The sequence below is a fragment of the Mauremys reevesii genome, linkage group 12 (genome assembly GCF_016161935.1).
Source record: "Mauremys reevesii isolate NIE-2019 linkage group 12, ASM1616193v1, whole genome shotgun sequence".
NCBI lineage: Eukaryota > Metazoa > Chordata > Testudines > Geoemydidae > Mauremys > Mauremys reevesii.
Window position 1 is genome coordinate 22,226,609 of NC_052634.1, and position 20,710 is coordinate 22,247,318.

General features: G+C 49.8%; 3 non-coding genes across 3 annotated transcripts; all 3 read right to left on the reverse strand.

Annotated features, from left to right (window-relative positions):
- Positions 1-3,801: 3,801 nt before the first annotated feature.
- Positions 3,802-4,015, reverse strand: LOC120376586. Its single transcript, XR_005587443.1, has one exon. It is a non-coding gene; the product is annotated as a small nucleolar RNA U3 (small nucleolar RNA).
- Positions 4,016-6,942: 2,927 nt separating this feature from the next.
- LOC120375935 lies at positions 6,943-7,154 on the reverse strand. Its single transcript, XR_005586869.1, has one exon. It is a non-coding gene; the product is annotated as a small nucleolar RNA U3 (small nucleolar RNA).
- Positions 7,155-17,220: 10,066 nt separating this feature from the next.
- TRNAS-UGA lies at positions 17,221-17,302 on the reverse strand. The gene has a single exon. It is a non-coding gene; the product is annotated as a tRNA-Ser (tRNA).
- Between the last annotated feature and the right edge of the window lie 3,408 nt (positions 17,303-20,710).

The window sequence follows — 20,710 nt, forward strand, 5'->3', positions numbered from 1 at the left end:
CCTCCAGGCTGCAAGGACAGAGGGCTGTCAGGAAGTTGCCTTCAAACCCCAAAAGGGCCTTCTGAGGAAAGGGAAAATCCTGCAGAGAAAAAGTAACATCAAAGAAGACCTGAGAAAGACAGTTTAAGATCTTGGTGAGTAGTTTATCACCTGACCAGGGACTTGAAGCCTGGACCCTCGGATGAAAAGTCTGATACTCTGCCAACTGAGCTAGCCAGGCTCACAAAGAACAACACCAAGTTGGTGCAGAGGAGAAACTAGTCAAGAAAACAAGAGCGGTAAATAACAGTGGAAACCTGCTGCTCTCTCTGGCCCAATAAACACTACAAGTTTATATCAAATTTAGCAGCGTTAAATCGCACCAATCCACACAATGAAGCCCTTTATATTGATATAAAGGGCTCTTAATACCGGTATCTGTACTCCTCCCCGACGAGGGGAGTAGCACTGAAATCGGTATTGCCATGTCGGATTAGGGTTAGTGTGGCCACAATTCAATGGTATTGGCCTCCAGGCACCATCCCACAGTGCACCATTGTGACCGCTCTGGACAGCAATCTGAACTCAGATGCATTGGCCAGGTTTACTGGAATTTACTTTTGAATTTCATTTCCTGTTTGCCCAGCATGGAGCGCTGATCAGCACAGGTGAGCATGCAGTCCCAGAATCAATATGAGCTCCAGCATGGACCGTATGGGAGATACTGAAGCTGATCTCTGTATGGGGAGATGAATCTGTTCTATCAGAACTCCATTACAAAAGACAAAATGCCAAAGCATTTGAAAAAATCTCCAAGGCCGTGATAGACAGAAGCCACAGCAGGGACTCAACACAGTGCTGAAACTTAAGGAGCTGAGACAAGCGTACCAGAAAGCCAAAGAATGAAATGGATGCTCATGGAGGGAGGGGCGACTGATGTCTGTAGCTGTCCCACACTTCCCGCACTCTCCGAAAACCATTTGAATTCTTGGCTGAGTTCCCAAAGCCTGAAGGGTCAAAAATATTGTCGCGGGTGGTTCTGGGTCTGTGTCGCCCCACCCAAAAGCAAATGGAAAAAATTGTTTCTCACCTTTTTCAATGTCAACGTATGTCTACTGGACGCTGCTGGCAGGCGGTGCAGCAGCATCCCCTTCCCTTCTGGACGGCAGGCGGTACAGTAGGACTGGTATCTGTCATCGTCGTCCCGTGAGTGCTCCTGGCTGGCCTCAGTGAGGTCGGCCGGGGGTGCCTGGGCAAAAATGGGAATGACTCCCAGGTCATTCTCTTCTTTAAGCTTTGTCTCCTGGAGATTCAGTCCTGCCTGGAATATCATAGTAGCTGGAGACTGCCCTCCTTCCCCCTTTGAGCTCTACTTGCAGAGGCAATAAAGTCAGTGTTGTTTCAAATTCATGCATTCTTTATTACTTCATCACACAAATGGGGGATAACGGTGTGACGTTATTGATATAAATGGGGACCATATAGAACATGGGTTGCAACCAAGGTCCTGTAGTGGCACCAAATCCTAAGTAAAGGGGGTCATATAAGGTGTCTAAGACCAGGTTCTGGGTTGCTGGTTATGATTATGCTGTCTGTATGTCTGTGTATCATTTTGTAGTTGAAGTTATAAGTATTGGCTCTGTAATGTCTATATTTTGTTTTATGCTCTGCCTCTGGGAAGTGTCCCAGACAAGCTGATGTCAGCCCTGCATAGCTGGCTTGATGGCCCATTAAGGGCCATCGGCTACCTAATGAACCCATGGAGAGAAGGCAGACACGCCTTGTGACTCAGCAAAGTATGCAGGGACTGGCCCATGTGACTCCAGACTCCATTTTGCTGTAAATTTCCACCGTGAGGACAAAGGGATTCTTACACCTGGAAAAGTCTATATAAGGCTGATGCATCATCTCCATCTTGTCTTCAATCCTGCTTCTGACCTCTGGAAGGACTTTGCTACAAACTGAAGCTCTGCACGAAGGACTGTTGACCCATCCCAGCAGGGGATGTTCCAGAACTTGATTTGAACCTGCAGTTTACTCCAGCACTGCTGCAAGCCTGAACTAAGAACTTTGCCATTACTGTATGTGATTGATTCCATTTAACCAATTCTACCTCTCTTCTCTACCTTTTTCCCTTTGTAAATAAACCTTTAGATTCTAGATTCTAAAGGATTGGCAACAGCGTGATTTGTGGGTAAGATCTGATGTGTATATTGACCTGGGTCTGGGGCTTGGTCTTTTGGGATCAGAGAACCTTTTTCTTTTATTGGGGTGTTGGTTTTCATAACCATTCATCCCCAGGACAGAGTGCACTGGTGGTGATGCTGGGAGACTGGAGTGTCTAAGGAAATTGCTTGTGTGACTTGTGGTTAGCCAGTGGGGTAAGACCAAAGTCCTTTTTGTCTGGCTGGTTTGGTTTGCCTTAGAGGTGGAAAAACCCCAGCCTAGGGCTGTAACTGCCCTGTTTAAGCAATTGGTCCTGATTTGGCACTCTCAGTTGGGTCCCGCCAGAACCGCTCCGTCACAAGCAGTAGACCAGGAGAGGTGGGAGAGAAGAGAAGCAATGGGTGGGGTTGTTGCAGGGGCACCCCCTAGAATGGCATGCAGCTCATCATTTCTGCTGGATGTCTGGGGCTCTGACCTGGAGCCACCATTTACCTGTCTGGGTCTTTAATTGGCTTTCCTGATAGTCTAGACAGGACTGACTTTCCATTAGACAAAACTTAAAGAAGGGAATGACCTGGGAGTCATTCCCATTTTTGTCCATGCACCCCAGCTGATCTCACTGAGGCTGGCCAAGAGCACCATGACAGCAGCTGATAGTACAGTATAACTTGTAACTGTCATTGTCAATTTGCAAAGCAGCAGACAGTACACTGTGGCTGGCAACTATCTTTGCTAATTTGCAAAGGCAAGGATACTACTGTGTAGCACTGCAGTACCATGTCTGTCAGCACCATCCAGTAGACATACAGTGACGGTGAAAAAAGGCTGAGCGGGCTCCATGATTGCCGTGCTATGGCGTCTGCCCAGGCAATCCAGGAAAAGCGCAAAATGATTGTCTGCCGTTGATTTCACGGAGGAGGATTGACTGACGACATTTACTCAGAATCACCCACGACACTGTTTTGCCCCATCATGCACTGGTATCTCAACCCAGAATTCCAATGGGCAGGGAGACTGCAGGAATTATGGGATAGCTACCCACAGTGCAATGCTCCGAAATTGATACTAGCCTCGGTACATGGGCGCACACTGCCAAATTAATGTGTTTAGTGTGGCCACGTTCATGACTTTATATAATCTGTTTCCAAAAACCGGTTTCTGTAAAATCGGAATAATCCCATAGTGTAGACATACCCTGAGACAGCTTTAGAACCCTCTACCCACTATACGGCCAAGAGACAGCTACTCTCAGATCCTGTGTGGATTGTCTGATGGGCTTGGGGCCAGAGCAAACTGCATACCCCTGCCAGAGCAGGAGAAGTAAAAATAGGGCTTCCTGAAAAATGGGAAGGGAAGAAGAGAGAAGCGGAGAAGCAAGTGGAAAGGAAGAGAACGTGCAGACACAGGACCCTACCTAAATTCTTAAATAGATTACAAGAAAAAGAGAGAGCAGCATAAAGAAATTTAAAAAACTTTCAGTAAGTACTGAATTAGAAACCTTTAAAATACCATTTTCACACTACCTTTACTTTTTCCAAATTCTACCAAATCAAATTAAGACTTGCTACTAAACAGAACTGCACAAAAGCTTTAAATAAATTCAGATAACAGAAAAAACCCAAAACATTTATTTTTAAACTTGTTTTATAAGGACTAACCACTCAGTCTGTGTTTTTCCTCTCAATTTCCCAAAGGAACACAAGAACACTCATCAATAGCAGATAGCAGATGCATTAAAGCACCACTATCCACTCACTTCATGCTCAGAAGAGAACACTTTAACTCCTCATCGTAGTTAGCAAGGTCAGACACTTTCAACCATACTTCTCTAGTTACAAACTATAGAAATGATCCCTGAAAGTACAGTCTTAACAAACCTGTGCTCGGCTACACACCCAGGCTAATGTCATAAGCTTTCTTCCCAGTGAATGTTTTCATACAACAGGTTTCACCCCCAGAGAATTAAAGACCAAAAATCTAAAACCAGGTTCCCATTTCATTAAGCACAATTGAGACAGCTTTAGAACACTGTCCATTAGAAGATGTTTATGTCGCTATTTACAGACACACACCTCCTGATTAGCATGTGGAGCTCCTAGCAACTAATCAAACCCTCTTGCTTTGGGATACCTCTCACAGGCTCCTCCGTACCACATGACCGCCTGTCAGGCACAGACAATGCGGACAGGTCAGCCCTTTCTAGCATGCTCCAGCAGTTTCTCTCTGGCTTGCTCTCAAATTCATCTGCACTAGAAGTTTTTGCAGGGTTCTATTTTACCGGTGATACCTTCACTAAATCAGTGTCTCTCATCATTTAGAGACTCATTTACACATTTCAGGTGTCTGTTTTCTCTTGAATACCACCTAGTTTTAACTCACTTAAAAAGTACTGGCTTTCATAATCAGATGCAATATTTATAAAATAAATCACTTGAATATAAGTATTGTACTTACATTTCAGTGTATATTATAGAGAACAGTAGAAACAAATCAATGTATGAATTTTAATTTGTTATGAATTTGCTAGTGCTTTCTATGTAGCCTGTTGTAAAACTAGGCAAATATCTAGATGAGTTGATGTACCCCCTGGAAAACCATTGGATACTCCTGTTTGAGAACCACAGCACTAAATCACCCTTACTTTTAGAACTGGTGCCACTTGACCCAAGGCATTCTGAACCATTTCAGTGCTAGTAGACAGTGGCAACACAGCTGCACTAGGTCTGTTGTTTCTCCTGCACAATTCCCACTTGGAAAGAAGATATCTTCTGGTCTGACCCTATTTACTATTGTGAGCTGCATAGGCAACTTTCTCTGTGTTATGTAGGCAGAATCCACACACTATATACTACCTGTATGGCCTGAGGATGCCACATCGGCCGCAGCTGCCGATTGGGCCACAAGTTGAGAATCACTAGTCTATAATTTTGCAAAGTCCATTGCCACAGGCTTTCCCCCATGGCTGCTGTGAGACAAGAGCACATGAAATTCATAGCAATATAAATATGAGTGAAACTACCCAAATATATTTACATAAAAACTAGACAGTCTCATTTTAAAACAAAAAGAAAAACACAGGCCACACAGGGAGTGGGGCAAGAGTCTCCAATGATTTATACCCTCTCCTACCCACCATTCAGCATAAGAATTAACCTAAATGGATCATGACTATTTACATAGAGCATCTTTCTCCTACAAAGCAGAATAAGACAAAGGTTGAGGCTGTTCCCTTCACATTTGAGGGGAGGAGAGGAGAAGAAGGATTTAGATGCTCAATCCACTTCAGATTATGAAAGAAACCAGACTATTAGGTTAGGTTCAGGAATTTTTCACCAGACAACAGAGTATAAGGTTTAAACAAACAATTTAATACTGATACACAGTGATGATGATTGTGAAGCTTGGTTGAGGTAGAGGAGTCAGAGGGTGGGATATTTCCCTTACTGCTAAATGATGAACTAGCAATTGGCTGAGCCCTCAAGGGTTAACTCTCTCACTCTGCAAGGCAGCAGGAATGGAGGGAGATATGCACATTTCCCTTAAGTACACTGCCTTGTTAATTAGATCAGCTTGCTGAGACCCCAGCTGCTGCAAGCTCTCTCCCTCCTGAGCCCTGCTCTATGGAAGATAGGGTAAGTGGGGTGCAGGAGCAGGGGTAGGGGCACCTGACATTAGCCCCCTTTCTTCCCTCCCCAGCACAGCAAGCAGGAGTCTGGGAGCAGCTCCAAGGCAGAGGGCAGGAGCAGCACATGGCAGTGGGGGAGGACACAGCTGAACTGGAGACAGCTGCAGCACAGGGAAGGTCGGGAGTGGGAGCTGATAGGGGCTGCCGGTCCATCCTGGTCCCAAGCCCCCTCAGCTAGCTGCAACAGGCTGCTCTTCCTGCAAGCAGTAGACAAAGCAGGGGCTGCCAAACAACATTAGAAGGGAGCATTACACAACTTTAAATAAGCATGTTCCCTAATTGATCAGCAACATAACGAAACGTTAACCAGGCCAACTTTAAGTGAGGAGTTACTGTAGGAGGGTTTAGGTCAGCTCAGCTACGTCTCTCAGGGGTGTGGATTTTTAATTTACCTCAGACAGAAAAAGAGAGTAACAGAAAGAGAAGAAATAAGATGGGAAGGAAAACACCCAGTGGGGCATGGGAGATGTTGACATATGCAAATCCCTCATGTAAACCCCTCCCCATGCCCTTCATTGTCTCCTCCACCCATTGCAGGGTTCCCCAGTCTTTCTCCATGGCAGGGGTTCTGTGTGTTTGATTCCACCCATAGCAAGGTCCTCCATTCTCCCCAATGGCAGGGGCTCTGTGTGAGCCGCTTTTCTCCCCACTCCACCCTCTACTCACTATACGGCCAGGAGACAGCAACTCTCAGATCCTGTGTGGATCATCTGATGTGCTTGGGGCCAAAAGAAAACTGCATATCCCCTGCCAGAGCAGTAGGAGTAAAAATATAGGGGCTTCCAGAAAAATGGGAAGGAAAGAAAAGAAAAGCAGAGAAGAAAGTGGAAAAGGAAGAGAATGTGCAGACACAGGACCCTACCTAAGTTCTGAAATAGATTACAAGAAAGAAAGAGATGGAACAGCACAAAGAAATTTAAAAAATTTTTCAGTAAGTACTGAACTAGAAACCTTTAAAACACCATTTTCACACTAAATTTACTTCTTTTCCAAATCCTACCAAAACAAATTAAGTTTTGTCATTTAACAGACTTATCAGCAAAAACTATAAATAGATTAATGTAACAAAAATACAAAAACATATTTTTAAACTTGCTTCATAAGATCCCCTCACTCAGTCCCTGTTCTCTCTCTCACGGCCCCCAAGAAAGAAACAGAAAAGCTAATCTATAATAAACAGCAGCTACATAAAAACAACACACGCTGCTCGTTTCGCGCATAGAAGAGACACAGTAACTCCTCTTCCTACTTAGCGAAATCAGATGCTTTCAATCATCATTCCCTAGTTACAAACTATAGAAATGAGCTTTGAAATTACAGTTTTAAAGCCCTCCTCCCCCCGCTACAAACCCAGGCTAATGCACACACGCTTGTACCCCACGGTGAGTCTTTTCATACAGGGGGATTTCACCCCCAGCGAACTAAAGGACACAAATCTAAAGCCAGGTCCCCATGCCATGAAGCACACTCGAGACAGCTTTAGCGCACTGGCCATTAGAAGAGGTTTATGTCGCTATTTACAGAAACACGCCTCCTCATTAGCATGCGGAGCTCCTACCGACCAATCAAACCCTCTTGCTGTTACTGCCCGAACCTGCCCCGCCTCTCACAGGCTCTGCTCTGCCACGTGCTGGTGCCGCGCCCGTTTCCCCGCAGGCGGAGCCGGGCCGGCGCAGCTCTGCCCGCCAGGGCTGCAGCTGGTTCGCTCCGGTTCCCGGCACTAGAGACTTCGCGTGTCACGTGACCGGGGGCAGGCGCCGCCTCTGGCTGCTCCGAGACTGGAGCATCCCGGGGGGGGGGGAACCAGATGGGTCATTAGTGCCCAGCAGCAGCCCCGCCCCTTCACTCCTCGCGCTCCCCAGCGCCTCCTGCCCGCTGACAGGGGAGGAGAGGAGCTGAATGCGGGAGTGGGGCATTGGGGAAAGGGAGGTGGGGCAGGGCCTGGGAGGAGCCCGAGGGGAGCAGCCCCCCAGCATAGTGGAAACTCGGCGCCCCTACATCGTACTAGTGCAGGGCCGCCCAGAGGATTCCGGGGGCCCGGGGTCTTCGGCGGCGGGGAGCCCTTCCGTTCCTGGACCCGCCGCCGAAGTGCCCACAAGACCCGCCGCGGCCCCAGCGCCGCGAATTACCGCGAAGTGGGACCCACCGCCGAAGTGCAGCCGGTCTTGGCGGTAATTCGGCGGAGGGCCCGCGCGAGTCTTGGGCGCCGGCAGGTCCAGGAATGGAAGGGCCCCGCCGCCGAATTACCGCCAAAGACCGGGCTGCACTTCAGTGGCGGGTCCCGCTCCGTCTTCGGCGGTAATTCGCCAGCGGGGGGTCCTTCCGACCCGGAGCGGAAGGACCCCCTGCCAGCGAAGACAGGGAGCGGCAGAAGCTCCTGCGCCCGGCCGCACAAGAGTTTGCCGGGCCCCGGAGTGAGACCCCACTCCGGGGCCCCGAAAAACTCTGGTGGGGGCCCCGTGGGGCTTGGGGCCTGGGGCAAATTGCCCCTCTTGCCCCCTCTGGGGCGCTGGCGGGCATCAGCGCCAGACAGCAGCTGCATTCGAGCAATCCCGCCTATTCGGTGCGGATTGGAAGAAAACATGGTAAAAATCGTCCTCAACAATCCCTTTGGAAAGCATGTCTCTAGCTAAGCGCTGGCCATTTCTCCTGCAAAGACACCCTCCCTACTGCCAATCCCGGCTACCTGATTAACGTCTTAATGACTCGTTTTTAAAACAAGTGGTCACGAAAGAAAATGGATCGGACCTTTTGCAAACAGCCTTTTTGTCAACGTTCCATAGAATGGAACACACATAAATATCTCCTGTCTGTGTGTTCCATTCTATGCATCGAAAGTGAGCTGTAGCTCACGAAAGCTCATGCTAAAATAAATTTGTTAGTCTTTAAGGTGCCACAAGTACTCCTAACCAACTAACAGTTATGGATAAAATATGTTAAATAGGAAACAATTCTAGGTAAAAATGTGTCACAGTGGTGTAAATGTAGAATGGGAGGGGTATCAGAGGGCAACAAAGTAACCAATGGGGTTTTATGCTGGGTTGGGATGGGGAAGAGGAGCACAAGGCAAAGGCATTGCGGAGGAAGATTTAAACTTAGAGAGACACAGAGAACAAACAGACTGTACGTGACTGGGAAGCCCGTGAGGGAGGGGGGCTAACAGTGGGAAGACAGACTTAATCACAATTATACAGAACACAGCAAAATCTTATCTATGATCTAACTTAACCAAGACTACACAAATTAGCAAGTAACAAACACAATGCAACAATTCTCTAAGCCTAACTTAACCACAGCTATGCAAAATGAAATTACAATTTATCTAGACTAAAGGCTAAACCTAACCTAATGGGTGCACCTTATACTAGGGGTAGTTCCAGAGGGCACAGTGGTGTGTGCCCAGTGGTGGCTGCAGCAGTGGGGCGGCTGCAAGCAGGCTTATTTCTAGCAGCAAAGGCGCTGTGGAGCTAGAAGCAGATTACAGATACAGACCAAGGAGTTAGCTTGGGTCTGTCTGCTGGGGAAACAAGGCCAGCAGCTAAAATAATAAAATAAAAGTATAGAAAGTTTCTCAGAAGGATTCTTACCAGTCCCCAAGGCAGCAGCAAAGGCAGAGACAGGAACAGCAGCAGCATCAGAGGACACAGAGAGGACTCAATTCGCTTACAATAATCAGGAGATTTCCAGGCAAAATTCATTGTTCGTGGGAGGAGTTAAAAATGGGGTATGCTCAAAAATAAAACGAGGCGGATAAAGGACCCCCAGAACCCCTGGCTGATCAGACCAGGCAGCAATGCAGAAACCTTTCTGAGGTCTGATCAGAAAATGTCTGATTATAAAGGCAAACTTAGGCAGTTTCCACCAGTAATCCTGATAGGCTCCCTCTGTCACAGGGGAGGAGACACAGGGAAAAACTGCAGGTAGGCACAGGACATGCCTGGGCAAGTTCTGAGCTCACAGATATGACTCATATGCTCAGCTATGTGGCCACTTTAGGTCTTGCAGCTCTGGACATTGCCTACCCTACACCAAGCCCAGGTTTAACAAGGTGATAACAGGACTAACTGTTTGAACAGGGCAGTGGTCCCACTTAGCACACAGCACAAATGGCCATTCCTTTGAGAAGGGCAATGGCTCTTAGTAAACGACTTAAGGGGCCCTCCCTTTGAGAAGGGCAGTGGCCCTGGTAAACAACTTAACAGCCAGGGAGGCGGCCACAGGAGAGAACAAAAACAAAATGGAGTAAGGGGACAGCTGTAAGAAACAAAATGGAATAGGGGATAGCTGTAACAGACAAAATGGAATAGGGGATAGCTGTAACAGACACTACTTAGGAGACCAATCACTTTGTGTTAAAACAACCTCCACGGCTATAGTCTAACGTCTAGAGTGCCTATATTTAGTGGTTACAGTGTGTAATTTAATACATCAAATCTCACTATGATCACAGAGACAGCGAGACTGACAAACAGCACACTGTATGCATGTCTCATTGTGGCACCTGACATATGAAGAAACTTTTTAAAATGCCTCTTTAGCTTCTGTTACAAATAAACGTCTTCTCGAATTTCACCAATCACTTCTTCTAACTAAGAGAGGAACACCTCTTCAGCCAATCAGATATTTCTTCCATAGCTTGTACTCACAGAGGCAGGACTAACAAACTGGAACTGGCTACGTTGGAATGACGCATCGGAACAGTTACGCACAAGAAGCACACATTGCAAGAGCCAAAGGTGCTAACGTGCTTCAGAAGAGATGTACACACTAAGCAATCTGCTCTTAAAGCAATGACGTCTGTTCCCCAGAGATCCCTGTTAGGCCTGCTCTACACTCTGCGTTTATACCAAATTTAGCAGTGTTAAACCGAATTAACCCTGCACCCTTCCACACACCAAAGCCCTTTACCCCAATTGGGGCTATTGCAGATTGTGTATTTCTTATGCCACCCGATCTTAAACCGTCTGCCCAGCTCCCAATGGGGTCCAAACTCAAATAGATCCCTTTTACCCTCTATTAGCTGTAAAATCCTGTGACCAGGGCAGCTGCCTAGCAGCCTGCACATCTGCCTAGCAGCCTGTGCATCTGCCTGCCAGCGCGAGAGCTCGTAAGGCACTAATCCGGAGAGTGGTGGCTGGGGGGTAAGAGGATGAAAAGCTAGCAGAGTGGTGCAGTGGAAGTGTGCTGGGCCCAAGGTCAGTAGATTCAAAACCATCCTCTACTACCTGTGTGCTCATTTGTTTTCCCTCTGGGCCTTCAAGCGGCGGGTGACCAGCAGAGCCCCAAGAGCCTAGGCCATGAGGCAGAGGTGGCTGAGGCGAAGCGGCCTGCCAGGGAGCTCCCTGGCACCTCTGGCTGCCTGGGCTGAAGGCAAGAGGCAGGCCTGGGCGTGGCGAGGGCCTCCTGTCCCGCAATGAGGCTGCAGTGCTTCCTGGTCCCCTTTTCCCACCCACACCGGCAGGCGGCTGCTGCGGGAGAACACGAGGAGGCTCTGGGGCGCTAGGCAGCGCTGTGTGTGTGGCTGTCAGGGGAAAGAGCCGAGGCTCCCGACTCGACCTGCCATTGACTTGCGTGGCTCTGCGCACCGTCAGCCGGGGCGGGGCGGGCCAGGCCGCGGACGTGACTCAGGCTTGGGCCGCATGGCGCTTTCCTGGCGAGGCATGAGGCAGGCCAGAGCTTGCACAGCGTACAGGGAAGTGGGAGGAGGTGTCTTTGGGCCGGCCTGTCTCCTCCTTCTCCCTTGCCGCAGGCGGAGGCGGGAAGAGTGAAACGTTCGGCTGAAGGTTTGCGCTCGGCCTTGAGGATTAAGCCTAAGCCTCTGGCGTGGCTGCTTGGAGATGGGCTTTTGCAGCGTGGCCCCACACTCTTGTAGGCAGCAGGTGACCCCATTGTGTCCAGGAGGAGCCTTCAAGGCGGCAAAAGGGGAACATCACGGCTCCCAGCAGACCTTGAGGAGCCCATGAGGAGCCTTCAGTGGCATCCCTGGGGGAGCATAACCCCCCCTCCTGTCCATTAACAGCTGCACTCACTTTCCCATGATACCACAGAGACACCTACCAGCAGCTGGTTTGCCAGGGCCGCTGCCCAGCACCCTGCAGCGCTTCCTGCCAGTGCCAGAGCTCACCAGGCACTAGCCTGGAGCCAGGGCCGCTAGGCGCTGCTGAAGAAAAGCCAGCAGAGGGACACACAGAGGTCGATCAATCATAACCCTTTTCTGCCATCACCGAGCCACCTGCTTCTTTCATGGGGCCTGCTAGCGAGGGGGCGGCTGGCACAGTTCCATGAGTCTATCCTGTGAGGCAGGATCGGCTGATGCCCGCAGCCTGCTGGGAAGCTCCCAGAAGTTATTAAGGGACAGAGACTCCTCAATGCCCTTAGTAACAAGGGTTTGGGGTTCCCAAGGCCAGTAAGGGGTCACTATGTCGGCCTTATAACCCTGGGTGTCAGGTCGCAAGTCTAGGGGCTTGGCTACACTTGCAAGTTAGAGCCCATTAAAGCAGCCCGGGCGCCCTAACTCCTGAGGTGTCCACACTGGCAAGGCACATGGGCGCCTGGGCTCTGCAGCTGGAGCGCTCGGTAACCCACCTCCATGAGAAGCATAAAGTTCACTTTGCCTCAGCTGAAATGCCCAGGTGTGAGTGTGACGACGTGTTGTATTACTGCACTGTGATTGGCCTCTGAAAATGTTCCATAATCCCCTGAAGTCAAGTGCCCACTGTGGTCATTGTTTTGAAATCGGCATGCGGATATTCCCTTTCAAAGCTCTGTTTCTGACAGCGGCTGCTTATCTGCTCCGGGACAAAGCAACCATTAGTGTGGAATGCTGCTGCCGCTGATGCAGGGTGTGTGTGTGTGAGAAAGAGAGGTGGGGGAGGGGTGGTCTGCTGCTCTCTGAACTTACAAGACAGCATGCTGACACACTCTCAGACCCCCAAAACACACTGTCTCTCCCCACATACACACTCCACCGCCCCCATTTGAAAAGCACATTGCAGCCACTTGCACACTGGGATAGCTACCACAGTGCACTGCTCTCTGTGGCATTTGCAGAGCTGCTAGTGTGGCCACTCAGTGCACTTGCAGCTGTCAGAGTAAACACACAGCAGCATTTTCCCTGCTGTGGTCTCCGAGGGCTGGTTTAACTCCCAGCGCTCTACATCTGCAAGTGTAGCCAAGCGCTAAATTTGCCAGGCCAACCTAACTCCTAACATATTTGAACCTCTTCTTTTCACACGGTTGCTCAGTCTCACGGGCTGCTTTGTCTCCAGACAGATCCATTCTCTTTCAGAACAGCCTTGCTCTTTCTGTCTGTGTCAGAGTAAACACTCCCCTTCACTCTATTCTCAGACAAACACTAGTATTAACTGTTTGCTACTGATGGGTTTAGAAAGCATTTGTCAAATGGAAGATGCTGTTCCTGGAGGACAGTTCTGAAGATCCAGTACTTTATACAAGAAGAGAGGAGTTTTTCACCCCAGATGGGGCTTGAACCCACAATAGCTGGTTTAGGAAGCCAATGCCTTATCCATTAGGCCACTGAAGAGCGGTAGAAAGATAGATGGAAATTCCCTCTCATAATTGCACATTTCTCACATTCACTCCAGAAGCCAAATACCCATTTAATCACCTTACAGAAATGTCTGCATCCCTGGCAGCGAGGCAACTGGGCAGGTCGCTGACAGAGCTGAGCACCACCTTTCTGCCAGCCATCGTTGAGAAGAACCCCACCTAGAGTCACCCCTCCTCCTTCAGCACCTCCACGGCTGTCTCTGAGTGGAAGTAGGATGATTAGGGGGTGAATCCGGGTCTGGAAGTTGGAAAGGTCGGCCTGTAAGGAGGAACCAGGTGGGGCAGACCCAGGGGGAGGCTGTGGGCTGCTGGTCAGTTTAGATTAAAGCTGCACAGCGACCTGACACCCAGGGTTATACCTCATCAGGAAAGCGCGGCCATGCTGCCCAAGCCTGAGTCACGTCCGCAGCCTGGCCCGCCCGGCTGACGGGCGCGCAGAGCTACGAGTCAATGGCAGGTCAGTCGGGAGCCTCGGCTCTTTCCCCTGACAGCCACACACACAGCGCTGCCTAGCGCCCGAGAGCCTCCTCGTGTTCTCCGCGGCAGCCGCCTGCCGGTGTGGGTGGGAAAAGGGGGCCAGGAAGCAGTGCGGCCTCATTCCAGGACAGGAGTCCCTCGCCACGCCCAGGCCTGCCTCTTGCCTTCAGCCCAGGCAGCCAGAGGTGCCGGGGAGCTCCCTGGCAGGCCGCCGCCTCACCCAGGAAATAAGGAAAAGGTGATGAATAAAGAAGTCAGGAAATAGCAAGGAAATGAAGAGGTTTGTCAAATGGGTTTCTGCCCCATTTACCGTCTTCTCAGCTACCGCTCAAAGTTAAAGACCTAAAGTCGACCTATCGGCATAAGTACAGATGGTTGGATGGGAATTAAAAGGAGCTGCTGTCACAAGTGTTAGGTGCCTGCAAGCAGCATGCAGAGCATTTAAAAACACCGCAATTAGAGGCTCAGATGAAACGTTTGCCATAAATCAGAAGCGATAATAGGACCACCACCAGAGCGCCACTCTAGGTAAACGGCAGAGTAATGGAGGCTGTTAGAGGCAAAAAGTCATTCCTCAAAATTTGGAAATCAGATCCTAGTGAGGATAATAGGAAGGTGCACAAACTCTGCCCTGTTAAGTGTCAAAGTGTAACAAGTCAGGACAAGAAAGAATCTGAGAAGCAACGTGCTAAAGACACAAAAGCTAAGTATAAATCCGGTCAATGCGAGTCCTGGCCTGTCCCGCAGAAAGGTGAACCCCTCTGTGGCTGGAGTGAGCTCCTCTAAGCCGACCTCACTACAGACCTGCGCCAGGTAGTGCTCATTGTAAAAATGTTTCCTCTGACGGTTGGGAAAACAGGACCAGCGGTGCTCAGGCCGGCTGACACAATTAAATCCCCCAACAACAAACATCATGCAGTGCAGAGGAAGGGAGCCTTTGATCTTCCCTCTCAAGCCTTAACTGGGGACCATACACACTAATATAGCAGTAACCAGTGCCACAGAGCACAAAGCCCACCAGTAATGACCTCCCTGGTCGGAGCTCCAGCCCCTTCTGTACTAGCACCGTGAATGTGAAAAACAAGACTCCAGCCCCATCGTTCTTCCCTGGCCAGGAGGCCCTTCCTCCAATCACCCTCTGCCTATTGAGCTACCCTAGAGTTGTTAACGTGCATTTCCTGAACACCCACCATGGCCAAGTCCAGCTGCTCCAAGGCACTGAACATCAAGCGCCTCCCCCTGGGCCCCCAAATCCCTGCCACCTTCCACAGGGCCACTTTTACAGATGCCCCTTCCCTGGTACTGCCCTTGCTCAGCTGCGCAGAGGAGTTTTCACCCCCACTCCCTGCCTGTCACTGCCCAGCAGCCCTCTGGCACCATTCCTGAGGGTCACCCTGCCTTGCTCTCTTCCTGCCATATTGGGAAAGACAGATCCCATCTCTCCTTGGTAAAGGTCAGGTGGGCCAACTAGGGGCAGAAGCCCAGTCTATGTTTTCCTACTGCAGCGCCCAAGATCAGAGACTCACCATCAGTTGCCACCCAGAGGGAGGCAAGCAGGGCAATTTACCCCAGGCCCCATGAGAATACAGTATTGCAACTTTTTTTAAATTGAACGGGCTCCCAAAAATGCTTTGTTCCAGACCCCTAAATGCTCTAGGGCAGCCCTGCTCATCTTTGGTGCTGACACACCACTGTGCTCCCAGAGAACAAGCCAGTAGGGCACAAAGAGGGATGAAAGGGCCTGCCAAAGCCTGGGACTGAACCAGGGACCTTTAGATCTTCAGTCTAACGCGCTCCCAACTGAGCTACTTTGGCAGCTGTGTGGTAATGTTTGGGCCTGTTGCTTCTCTGCCGGGATGTTTTGCAGCAGTTGCAGACAAAAGGACGTCATTGGGAGGTGCCCATGAAGACAAGACTCGCTTTTGCCTGCCTTGCTCAGCTTGATTTGCTGCCTCACCCCGTTCCTGCCCTAGTGCCTGGGTTGACCTGGTGGTGGAAGGGGACTGGGGGCCAGTGGCGCGGGGAGGAAGTTGAGCTGGACCCTGAGCTAGACTAGACCCTGGCGGTGAGAGTCTGGCCACCACCTGCCGCCCCACCCTGTTGTCCTGGCTTCCCCCACTGGGCGTCATTTCAGGAGGGAAGTGGGGCTTCTGCCTCCCCTCCCCGATTTTCACACCGCAGAGGAGTGCGAACAGGAAAACGACCGGCTGCTCCACACCCCCACGGAGGAACCCGCCCTTGGCTGTGGGGAGTAAGAAGTGGCTGTTGGCTGACAGGGCCTGTCCCGAGGCTGGAACAGCAGCTGGCGCCTCCCCCTCGGTTCCAGGCTGTGGGAAATGCTCATTGCCTGGCTGCATGGGTGGCTGCTGCTCCGTGCTCTGGGGAGCGTCTGTATTGCTCTGTCAACCCCCCGTCTTCACTGAGCCAGTCTGGTAAGGTCCCAAGTGCCCCCTCCGGCCTGGCAGCTGAGAGTCTGTGCAGACATCAGCCCCCCTGCCAGCCCCACAGGCAGCAGCAGCGCCAGCCCCCCAGCACCACAGGGGCACTCAATGCCCTTCCTGTGGGGAAATGGCTCCTTGGCGTCCAGCTGCTAGAGTGAGAGCCAGGAGAGAGCAGTGTCTGGCTCAGCTTGGGGGAGAGAAGAGACCTGGTGAGTGCGGATCTCCCTCAGCCTCCCCCACAAGGCTGGTCAGTTGTATTGTCACTGTGATAGTCAGTGCTTCCCTTCAGGGCTGGCCCTAGAGGGATCTGTGACAAAGCCCCCCATATCCACCCCAGGCCCTGCCCCCACTCCACCCCTTCCCCCAAGGCCCCACCCCTGTCCCATCTCTTCCCACCCTGCACCTTCCTGCCCCATTCCTCTCCCTCCCCCACCTCTTCCCGTCCCTGCTCCTCCCCATCCCCCGCCAGCCCCTCCTGCACCCCACTGAACCGCTGTTCCCTGGCAAGGGGGAGGTGCTGAAGGGGAAGAGCAGGAGCTTGTCAGCAAGGCCTGTAGGGGGGGGGGGGGGAGCTGGCTGCCAGTGGGTGCTGAGCACCTATTTTCCTCTGTTGGTTCTGCAGCCCCGTAGCTCCCATGGAGTCACTGACTTGGCTCCTTTCACACCCTAGAGAGGAGCAGAACCAGGGCTATGGCTGATCTATGGGGCACCAGGTGAGTGGCAGAGGCTTCAGGTGCTGAGAGTTTGCCTGACCCCTCAGGGACACAGTGTGAGGGGGTGTCCCAGGGATCTCCATGAAAGGAGCAGAACAGGATTTCCTTGGGGTGGGGAGAGAATTGAGAGTGTCTCAGGGGGTTGTACAGAGGTGTTGCCCGGGTGAGAGACTGGCTAAAATACAGGCCTCGCTGTGAGCAGGATTCAAACCTGCGCAAGGGAACCCTAGTGGATTTCAAGTCCAACTCCTTAACCACTTGGCCATCACAGCTGTGAGCAGAAAACTGCCCCAATGCCAGAGAAACTGGTAAAGAATCACAATGCCCAGGCGTGAAGTCATCTGAACTACAGAATTCCCACCACAAACCTGGCTCCCAAAGCACAGGGGGGATTGGGGGTTTGTTCTCTTTGCTTAACTATGTCAGATGTATTCACCCACGAAAGCTCATGCTCCAATATGTCTGTTAGTCTATAAGGTGCCACAGGACTCTTTGCTGCTTTTACAGATCCAGACTAACATGGCTACCCCTCTGATACTCCTAGTGACACTCTCCAATGGATCCCCATCCTCCACCCACTGTGAGGTAGGTAGGAGCGGTTCATTATTATCCCTACTTGAAAGAGGGAGAAGCTAAGGCTGAGAAAGGAGAATTGATTTGTCTTAGGTCACACAGCCAGCCAGTGGCAGAGTTGGGAATAGGACCCAAGAGTCCTGATTTTGAAACTAACCATCAGATTGTGAATTTCAAACACTGAATGACCTGAATAAAGTGCTCGCAGATGAGCTCCAGACGAACAACAGTGCATAGTAATTATTCAGCAAGTATTTGAGGAGAACTGCAATGTTAGAGAGAATCATGAACTGCTCAGAGACCATTAATGCAGCAAAGCACTAAAATTTGTCAACATATAACAGGTTATGACTTATTTCCTTGGTCTTCAAAGAGAACAACAAGGACCTGAGTCTCCTCCCTGTCAATAACCCCCTGCTCAGCCAATCAGGGTAGAGACAGGATGGGAGGCTGAGGGTTCTCACCAGAGAGCCCAAAGGATGGCCCAGGTCACAGGTGGGGATCACTGCCCGAGCACTATTTCAGCCCCACATTTTTGGGTGGACCTCCCACAGTGGGAGCTGCAGAGCACTCCCCCGCAACACACACACACACACACACACACACACACCGCTCCTGGTGTTGGGAGGGGAACAGGTGAAAGGACAAAAGAAGCAAGAGACAAAGAGAAAAGAGGGAGGGAGGGATGGAGGAAAAGGTGAAACAGAAAGCACAAACCCTAATGTCCCCACTGATTCTATGGGACAAAATCCCAGGTGCGGAATAAAATTCTGCCTCCTTAAGTTCGTGTTTTCCATGCCTAGAATTCAACTGTCACCAGATGGATCAGACTGAACAGGTTTCAAACCTCGAGGAGGCTTCACCTTCTAAACAGGGATGGCTGTTTTCTAGTAAAATCACTAAAGGGAAGGAGAAAACTCGAAAAGGTTCCTCCTGGCACTCACGTCCGTGAACCGAATACTCTCTCAGTCCTCAAGAGAGACCTGGAGAAGGAGACTTGCTGAAGCAAAGCCACAGGGGTCTCTGAGGGTTCCCTGGCCCCTCACCCCTGTCCTGCCTGGCTGATGTCAGCATCTCTCTGTGAGGTCACCACCTCCCCACCACCTTTGACCAATAGTCTGAGGTCCTGCAAAGGCCTTTGTGATGTCACTGCCACACCCCTCCTTGCTGTGCTAATGTCCTGCCCTGGCCAGGCTGCTTTGGAGGTTTGAGCTACTCCTGTGGATCACCCCACTCAAGGAGCGTTCGTTCTAGGAAGCAAGCCGGCTAGACAGGAAAACATCAGACACTGCTCCCAATGGTACACTCAGTTTTTCAGAAATTACTCGACCTTATGGCCAGAAGAGACCATTAGAGCATCTAATCTGACCCCCTGCATATCACAGGCCTCCTGTATGATACAATAGCTACTTTTGGGGCAAACACATACCAGAAAGGCATCTAGTCTTCATTAAATGACATCAAGAGATGGAGAATCCACCACTTTCCTTGGCAGGTTGTTCCTGTGGTGAATCATCCTCTCCGTTGAATTTTTGTGCCTTAGTTGTAATATGAATTTATCTCTTTTCACCTTTCAGCCATTGGATCTTGTTACGCCTTTCTCTGCTCAATTAAAGAGCCCTTTAATACACAATCTTTTCTCTCCATTAAGGCCTTTCAGCACTTCAGTGAAGTCACCTTTCAATCTTCTTTTGATAAGCTAAACAGGTGAGCTTGTTCAATAGCTCACTAGAAGGCATTTTCTCCAGCCCTCAGAACATTTGGTGGCTCTTTGCCTCCAGCTCCAATTTCACAACATCTTTTTCAAATGAGGACACCAAAACTGGAGGCAGTATTCCAATATCAGTCTCACTGATGCTGTGTCACCTCCTGTGACGTTATTGACATAATCTGTAACTGCATAGATCACCATTGCAACCACTGTTGTATATTTGCAGCCAATATTGTAGAAACGTTGTCGTGTAAAGGGGTGTATGGAGAGGTTCTGATAGGCTGATTATAATGATGCTATCTCTACAAGTGTATCATTTTGTAGTTGATGTTATGAATGTTGGCTCTATGCTGCCCGTATTTCAAACTTGTGCTCTGCTTCGGGAACACCCAGCCAGACAAGTTGGTGTTAGTTCTGCCTAGCCTGCTTGATGACCATTAAGGACCATCAGCTATACAATCGACCCATTGAGAGAAGGCAGATGCACCTTGTGACTCAGCAAGGTATGCAGGACCTGCCTATGGACAGAACTCTAAGGTTTTCTATGCCACGTGCTGGATAGAGTGTCCTTGGGACAAAGAAAGCAAAGACCACATGGCAACGAGAGACTATAAAAAGGCTGATACCTTGTCTCCAATCCCATAGCTATTACTTCTGGAGGGACTTTGCACTACAAACTGAAGCTCTATGCAAAGGACTGAATGACCCATCCTAGCTGTGGATGGACTCGAGAACTTGATTTGAACCTGCAGTTTATTCCATCACTGCTACAAGCCTGAACCAAGAACTTTGCCATTGCACTGTATGTGAAGGGTTCAAAAATCCATGTGCATTTTTATATAACAACACATAATTATTATGTATTGTGCCAGCTCTTTCCAGACCCAAAGTCAGAGTATGGTCAAGGGACCAGAGGCCCCTAGCAAATAGTGATCAGCTAAGAGAAGGTTGGGGTAAACAGAAAGCCTTGCTTGCTAAAATAGGCCTGGTCAGCAAATTGCTAGGTGTTGGATCTAAGAACTAAATAATTATGTCTTATTCAGAGTTGCAGATTGAACAAAAGAATCCACTGTTTCCTATTGTGTATTTAGTCTCTTTTGTAGGGAGACGCGTTCTTCCCACAGATCCAACCTTGAGTTATGAGAGGATTGGCACATGTCAGTATAAGATATGGCATCCTTACACCTCACCCAGGACCAATGCTGCCTTTAGACACACAGAAAACAATCTTTGTGCCATATCGCTTTCACTGTTTCTTTGCTTTAACCCTAGGAATGTACATATTGGACATCAAAAGAGTTGCTCCATTCCTATGGATATAAATCAAGATTCAACATATATATTTTATACTACTAACATTTTAGCATAAAGTATTTAATTAAATGTTAACTTGCTA